Raw genomic sequence first — 8,810 nt, 5'->3', positions numbered from 1 at the left:
ATTTCTGCGAGTCCTGGAAGGGGTGCCTTGCACCAGGCGGACCCACATGCTCTGTCTCCCGCTCTGTCTGGGCCACACCCACTGCACTTCCTGTGCCTCAAGGACGGTCTCTTCAGACATCCCAGGTCTGTATAGACAGGGAAGTCCCCGGATGCTGCCTCCACCTGTGTACAGTCGTCAGAATCTCAGCCGCTTCAGAGTGCCGGGGCAGACGTCCCCAGGGCTGAACTGCACTTGGTCTGGAGGCAGCTCTGCTGGAAGCCAGATGGTCTCCAAGCCTCTGAGAGACGCTTCTGAGGCACCTCCTTACCTCATTGCCGCCTGGACCCCCCATCCCTCCTTTTTGCCCACGTTCCTTTCAGAGACTAGTCTTCTTAAGAGTGTCCTGGCAGTTCCAACCCATTCCCCTCTGAACAAGGGAACTGCAGCGGCCTCCTTTCCCCAAAAAGGCATCAAGTCATTTAAAAGAAAATTCAGAAAAGGCAGTCAGCAAGAACAATGGAGACTACAATAGCTGTTGCCCTATTTTCAAATTAGGAGACTCAGCAGAGAAGATTGGAGGTTGAATGATTTGTCCAAGGTCCCAGACCTAGGAAAACCACGGACAGGCGGAGAACCCAGAACTCTCTATGCCATCGCCCATAAGAAGACTGAGTTTTCTTTGTCCTCCTGGCTTTTTTTTTTTTTTTTTTGCCTCTTGCTGAGCCTATCAGCTGAGGGAGGTGGAGTAAGAAGTGGGAAGCACATCTCTCCTCCAAGTGCAACTGGTTTAACCCCCACCCCACCCCTTTCATGTTGCTGCCATTGTTTTGGGCATAAAGCAGGGACAGTGTGCTAACAAAAAGGCTTCTGAACACATGTTTCAGCTTTTACCTTGCATTTTTCTTTTTTTAATCCCATTTGATATATGCACTTATATGCTTAAAAAAAAAAAAAGGAAGCTCCAGACAGCTGAGAAGAAATAGTAACAAAAGTGATGACATCTTTTGTTATGAAATCATTCTTATGATTTTTAAGTGAGTTTGGATTTTTTTTTGATCAGTTTTCTCTCTTTTTTTTTTTTTTTCGACACGCGGGCTTCTCACTGTTGTGGTCCTTCCGTTGGGAAGCGCAGGCTCCGGACGCGCTGGCTCAGCGGCCCTGGCTCACAGGCCCAGCTGCTCTGCGGCATGTGGGATCTTCCCGGACCGGGGCACGAACCCGTGTCCGCTGCATCGGCAGGCAGGTTCCCAACCACTGTGCCACCAGGGAAGCCCCAGTTTTCGCCCTTGAAAGAACCAGTGAATTGAAATGCAGTTCATTCATTCATTCCAATCTCTTTTTTCCCTCCCTTCCAACCTTTCCTTCTTCTTCCTTCTTGATCATTTAGGAGATATTTGCAATATTTGAGACAGTGCTAATGGGATACAGAGATGAATATAGCTGGTATGTTTCCTAGGATACTACACTGCAAAGAACTGGATGTTGAGAACGACAGTAAATACCAAAAAAACCTTAGTATGAATTAGAAAAGAATAATTATTTAAGCAAAATTCTGATGAAGTGCTAGTTTTTTGTTTCTGTTTTGTTTTGTACATAGATTTCTCTCCACTGGAAGAGAAGGGCACTGGGGAGGCATCAGTGGGAGGTGATACATGGGCTAGACTTTGAAGGACAAGTGAAAAGTTGTTATGTAGAGATTGGGACATGGACACAGAGTTTTGGGAAGTAGGACCATTAGGAACTACATCATGGAATCAGAGGATAGGCTGCTGATAGTCCACAGTGAATATTCTATTTTGATGGAATGTTAGATTTTCAAGGTGAATGATAAAAAATGTTTTAAAAGGTAGATCCAAATCTAGAAGACGTAAAATGCCAATCTAAAGACTTGGGGCTTTGTTTTGTCCTATATTGTGCTAAAAGTTAAGGCAATGGTACTCCTCAGTTTATAGCAAAGTTTGGCCATTGGTCTGTGCTAGACTCTTCTGTTTCATTCATTCATTCATTTTTATTTCGTTTTATTTCCCACTCCCAGCAATGGCAACTATGCTAATGCACTTGATAGTCATACTTTCTTTGTATGTGTTTTTATTATATAAGTACGGTGTGTGCATGCTTTTTTTTTTTTTGCGGTACGCGGGCCTCTCACTGTTGTGGCCTCTCCCGTTGCGGAGCGCAGGCTCCGGACGCTTGCGCAAGCTCAGCGGCCATGGCTCACAGGCCCAGCCGCTCCGCGGCATGTGGGATCTTCCCAGACCAGGGCACGAACCCGTGTCCCCTGCATCGGCAGGCGGACTCTCAACCACTGCACCACCAAGGAAGCCCTGTGTGTGTGCTTTTTAAAACACCTTTCTTTATGGAAAATTTCAAAAGTAAATGAACTATGCATCATCCACTTGCGATAATGATCAATTCCTGTCACATCTTATTTTATCTATAGCCCCACCTACTTTAGTAATCCCTCTGATCAGATTACTTTGAAAAAATCACAGACATTATGTTATTTCATCTGTAACTATTTCAGCCTGAATCCTTAAGGGATAAGGACTTTTTTTTGGGGGGGGGACATAACTTCAATGCTACTATCTTGCTTAAAAAATTAGTGAAAATTCCTTAATTATTTCTTCAATAAGTGGTGTTTGTATTTCTCTAATATTTCTGTAGAATATTAGAGGAGATGGAAATCTAAAAAATCTGTGAATTTGGAGGAGGAGCCCTGCAGAGCGGTACTAACAGAGCCCTGCAGAGCGGGAGGTGGCGTTGCTCTCAGTGGGTCACGTTGAGGCTGGATGGGGGAATGTCGGGAACTCTGCAAACCAGGCTCAACTGTTGCTACTGGCACAGACTCCACTGCTGGGGAAAGGAAGGCTTGAGGGCTGGTAATGGGTCCCTTTTTGATTTTCCAGTTCTTTGCAACCTGGCTAGCAGTTCCTTAATTGTGTTCAATACTCACTGTTAACCAATGGCTGTGTGCTTCCGCCTCCCAATGGACTCTGACTGAGAGGTCATCTCATCTCCCTTTGGCTTCTCCTCTCCACCACTGCGTTGATATTATCTAGAGTTTTAATTCTAGATTATTATAAATATGTATTTTCATTTTTAATTTTCCTTCTTTTATTTGCTCATGTTTTAAAAATAAAAAATTGGGGTTTGTATTTCATCTATCTTTTTCTTTTTTTTAAGTTTCTTGATTTTGAATATTTATTTATTTATTTTGGCTGTGCTGGGTCTTAGTTGTGGCATGCAGCATCCTTTGTTGCAATATGCAGGATCTTTAGTTGCGGCATGTGGACTCTTAGTTGAGGCATGCATGTAGGATCTAATTCCTTGACCAGGGATTGAACCCGGGCCCCCTGCATTGGGAATGCAGAGTCTTACCCACTGGACCACCAGGAAAGTCCCTCATATATTTTTTTCAGACCAATTTTATTTTTCTGGTAACTTTTTTTTTTTTTTTTCATTTTAACAGCTTGGTCGAGGTATAATTGACATACAGGAAACTGCACATATTTAAAGTGTACATTTTGATAAATCTTGGCACATGTATACACTCTTAAAAATCATTACTGTAATCATAATATCACTATAATGAACGTATTCATGTCCCCCAAAAGTTTTCTCCTGCTGTTTTTTAACCCTGCTCCCACCCCTTCCTGCCCTTCTTCCCCATTCCCAGGCAACCACTTACCTGCTTTTTGTCGCTGTGTATTAGTTGCATTTTCTAGAATTTAATATAAGTCGATCAAACACTATGAACTCTTTCTGTTTTTCTTGTTTAGCATAAGTATTTTGAGGTTCATTTATGTTACTGCATGTATCAATAGTTCATTCCTTTGTATTGCTCGGTACTTTAACATTATATAAATGTATGGCAGTTTGTTTATCCATTCACTTGTTAATGGACATTTGGATTGTTTCCAGTTTTGGCTATTACCAGTAAATTTGCTGTGAACACTCGTATAAGTCTTTGTATGGACATATATATACTTTCTTTTTCCTTGGGTAATTCATTGGAGTGGAATGGCTGGGTCAGATGGGAGGTGTATGTTGAACTTTTTTTTTTCCACATCTTTATTGGAGTATAAATGCTTTACAATGTTGTGTTAGTTTCTGCTGTACAATAAAGTGAATCAGCTATACATATACATATATCCCCATATCCCCTCCCTCTTGAGCCTCCCTTGTACTCTCCCTATGCCATCCCTCTAGGTCATTACAAAGCATCGAGTTGATCTCCTTGTGCTATGCGGCTGCTTCCCACTAGCCATCCACTTTACATTTGGTAATGTATATATGTTAATGCTACTCTCATTTCATCCCAGCTTCCCCATGCCCCCCGTGCCCTCAAGTCCGTTCTCTACGTCTGCATCTTTATTCCTGCCGTGCCACTAAGTGCATAAGTGCCACTTAAAAAAATTCCATATATATGTGTTAGCATGCGTGCGGTATTTGCTTTTCTCTTTCTGACTTACTTCACTCTGTATGACAGACTCTAGGTTCATCAGCCTCACTACAAATAACTCAATTTTGTTCCTTTTTATGGCTGAGTAATATTTTATTGTATATGTGTGCCACATCTTCTTTATCCATTCATCCGTGGATGGACATTTAGGTTGCTTCCATGTCCTGGCTATTGTAAATAGTGCTGCAATGAACATTGTGGTACGTGTCCCTTTTTGAATTATGGTTTTCTCAGTGTATATGCCCAGTAGTGGGATTGCTGCATCATATGGTAGTTCTATTTTCAGTTTCAGTTTTTTTTAAGGAACATCCATCCTGTTCTCCATAGTGGCTGTATCAATTTACATTCCCACCAACAGTGCAGGAGGGTTCCCTTTTCTCCACACCCTCTCCAGAATTTATTGTTTGTAGATTTTTTGATGATGGCCATTCTGACCGGTGTGATTAGTGATGTTGAGCATCTTTCCATGTATTTGTTGGCCATCTGTATGACTTCTTTGGAGAAATGTTTATTTAGGTCTTCTGCCCATTTCTGGATTGGGTTGTTTGTTTTTGTGATATTGAGCTGCATGAGCTGCTTGTAAATTTTGGAGGTTAATTGTCAGTTGCTTCATTTGCAAATATTTTTTCCCATTCTGAGAGTTGTCTTTTTGTCTTGTTTATGGTTTCCTTTGCTGTTCAAAAGCTTTTAAGTTTCATTAGGTCCCATTTGTTTATTTTTGTTTTTGTTTCCCTTACTCCAGGAGGTGGGTCAAAAAGGATCTTGCTGTGATTTATGTCATAGAGTGTTCTGCCTATGTTTTCCTCTAAGAGTTTTATAGTGTCTGGCCTTACATTTAGGTCTTTAATCCATTTTGAGTTTATTTTTGTGTATGGTGTTAGGGAGTGTTCTAATCTCATTCTTTTACATGTAGCTGTCCAGTTTTCCCAGCACCACTTATTGAAGAGGCTGTCTTTTCTCCACTGTATATTCTTGCCTCCTTTATCAAAGTTAAGGTGACCAGATGTGCGTGGGTTTATCTCTGGGCTTTCTATCCTGTTCCATTGACCTATATTTCTGTTTTTGTGCCAGTACTATACTGTCTTGATTACTGTAGCTTTGTAGTATAGTCTGAAGTCAGGGACCCTGATTCCTCTAGCTCCATTTTTTCTTTCTTAAGATTGCTTTGGCTATTCAGGGTCTTTTGTGTTTAACTAATCAATGAATTTGGTAAGGTTGCAGGATACAAAATTAATGCACAGAAATCTTGCATTTCTATACACTAACAATGAAAGATCAGAAAGAGAAATTAAGGAAACAATCCCATTTACCACCACAGCAAAAAGAATAAAATACCTAGGAGTAAACCTACCTAAGGAGGCAAAAGACCTGTACTCAGAAAACTATAAAACACTGATGAAGGAAATCAAAGATAACATAAACAGATGGAGAGATATGCCATGCTCCTGGATTGGAAGAGTCAATATTGTGAAAATGACTATAATACTCAAAGCAAGCAATCTGCAAGTTCAGTGCCATCCCTATCAAATTACCAATGGTATTATTCTCAGAATTAGAACAAGAAATTTTATAATTTGTATATTGAACTTTATAAGAAACTGCTGAACTACTTTTCAAAGTTGTTGAACTAGCCAGCAGTACATGAGAGTTCCAGTTCCTCTATATTCTTGGCAACATTTGGTATGGCTGGTGTGTGGCGGTATTTCATTATTGTTTTATTTTGCACTTCCCTAAGGACTAATTGTGTTGAGCACTGTTTCATGTGCTTATTTGCCATCTATATATCTTCTTTGGTAAAGTGTCTGCTCAAGATAGACCATATTTTGAGCTGTAAGACAACTCTCAATGCATTTAAAAGGATTCACATCATACATAGTATGTTTCAGACCACAGGGGAGTTAAATTAGAAATCAGTAACAGAATGATATCTGGAAAATCTGCAAATATTTGGATCCAGTGTTGATTTGGATCCAGTGTTGCTGTTAAGAAATCTGATTCTTGTAGGTTTATAGATGTTCTTTTTCTCTGGAAGCTCTTAGAATTTTCTTTATCTTTTATGTGCTTAAATTTCCTAGTATTATATCTGAGTTCTTAATCTTATTTGGCACTCAGTTCCTTCCATCTGAATTCTTTCATCTTTCTTTAATTCAGGGTTATTTATTTTTTTTAATTTTTAATTTTTTTTTTTTTGCAGTACATGGGCCTCTCACTGTTGTGGCCTCTCCCATTGCAGAGCACAGGCTCCGGATGCGCCGTGGCTCACGGGCCTAGCCGCTCTGCGGCATGTGGGATCTTCCCGGATCGGGGCACGAACCCATGTCCCCTGCATTGGCAGGTGGACTCTCAACTACTGCGCCACCAGGGAAGCCCCCAGGATTATTTATTTTTATCATTTCCTTAAATATTTTTTTCTCCTCTCTTTAATTATCTCTCCTTTGGATTCCTATTTTCAGTATGTCAGCATGTCTGCTTTTATCTTCCATGCTGCTTAACATTTTTTTTTTTTAATTTATTTTTGGCTGCCTTGGGTCTTTGTTGCTGAGCGGGGGCTACTCTTCATTGTGGTGCTCAGGCTTCTCATTGCGGTGGCTTGTCTTGTTGCTGAGCACAGGCTCTAGGTGCATGGGCTTCAGTAATTGCAGCACACGGGCTCAGTAGTTGTGACATGTGGGCCCTAGAGCGTGTGGGCTTCTGTAGTTGCAGTGCGTGGGCTCAGTAGCTGTGGCTCGCGAGCTCTAGAGCACAGGCTCAGTAGTTGTGGCGCATGGGTTTTGTTGCTCTGCAGCATGTGGGGTCTTCCCGGACCAGGGATAGAACCTGTGTCCCCTGCATTGGCAGGTGGATTCTTAACCACTGCACCACCAGGGAAGTCCCTGCTTAACTTTTTATTTCTATATTTATTTCTTTATCCTATTTTTTTTCTGCCTCCCAGGAAATTTCCTCAGTCTGCTCTTTCAGTTTTGCAGTTTATTCTTTAGCTATATTCAGCTTGCTATTTATCCCATCTACTATTCTTTCTTTGAGTGTTTTTTTAATAGTTAATCTTTCAATTTGTCTATCTTTTTGAATTTTTCCTGTTTCATATTACCAGTACATTTTGACAACATTGGCTGTGCTTATTTTAAATTCTTAATCTGCTTATTCCAGTATTTCTGATTGATATGTTCTATGTTGTGCAGTTTGTGGTTTTCCTTCTCTAGGGGTTCTAACCTCAGGTATTTAGGTTGTAAGCCGATGTTCCCCTAGGGTTATCAAGTACCAGGATGAGACACCAAGGCTCAGGCCCTGATTTATGGCTTTCTTGTGATTTTAAGAAGAGGTTAGAAGATGAGCCCCAGGGAGAGAGTCCTAGACACCAGAACTGCAGTCCACCATCCATCTGTGGCCATCCCCCCCACCTCCAACTAGGCATTCCTCGAGTAAGGGTTCTCCTCTAAAGTTTTAAAGGGAGAAGACAGTTCTCTCAGATGTGACCTACTATCCCTTATGTGGGCTGGCAAGGAGGCTGGGAGGAGTGGGTCTCAGGGCAGCTGGTCAGCGTTCCCACCTTTCTGTGGGCTCCTGTTGCTGCCTTCTGACTCCCAGCGGTAATTGGGTGGGCAGTGGTCCAAAAGAAATATGAGAGAGGCAGAGCAGAAACTAACAGCACTCTCTCACCTGTTACTCTACCTCTGCTTGCCTCTCCACCAACAGCTGACAATGGTCTATAGTCTCTCCAGGATTCCTTACAGTTTTGAAGATTACCATGTTCCTCTCTCTTCTGAAGATTACCATGTTCCTCTCTCTTCTGTAGTCTCCCCAGAGCTGATTCCCTGTGGCCTGTCTCTGCTAAACATCTTATCTGTACTGCATGGGGTGGCAGTGGGGAATAGGTTACTGAGAGCTTTTGAGTTTTGCTGTAAGAAAATTAATCTTGCAGCAGAGTGCAATAAAAAGAGGAAGGAAACAGTTATGAGTCTAGGTAAGCAGTAACAAAGATCTGAATTGATAATTTGTATGTTGAAGTGAGAAGATATTTTTTTCTGTATAAATAATTTATTGTTAGTTGAACCCAAACTTGAAGAAGCTATTGGGTTTTTTTTTTTTGTTGTTGTTGTTGTTTTTATATTTATTTATTTATTTTGGCTGTGCTGGGTCTTAGTTGTGGCATGTGGGATCTTTAGTTGCATCATGTGGACATCTTAGTTGTGGCATGAGGACTCTTAGTTGCGGCATGAGGACTCTTAGTTGTGACATGCACGTGGGACCTAGTTCCCTGACCAGGGATCAAAACTGGGCCCCCTGCATTGGGAGTGTGGAGTCTTACCCACTGGACCAACAGGGAAGTCCTGCTATTGTTTTATTTTGCCTTTTTTTTTTTTTTCTA

This window comes from Kogia breviceps, chromosome 10 (genome assembly GCF_026419965.1).
Source record: "Kogia breviceps isolate mKogBre1 chromosome 10, mKogBre1 haplotype 1, whole genome shotgun sequence".
In the NCBI taxonomy this organism is placed as follows: Eukaryota; Metazoa; Chordata; class Mammalia; order Artiodactyla; family Physeteridae; genus Kogia; species Kogia breviceps.
The sequence above is the reverse complement of the archived record's forward strand: the minus strand, read 5'-3'. Positions refer to the sequence as shown.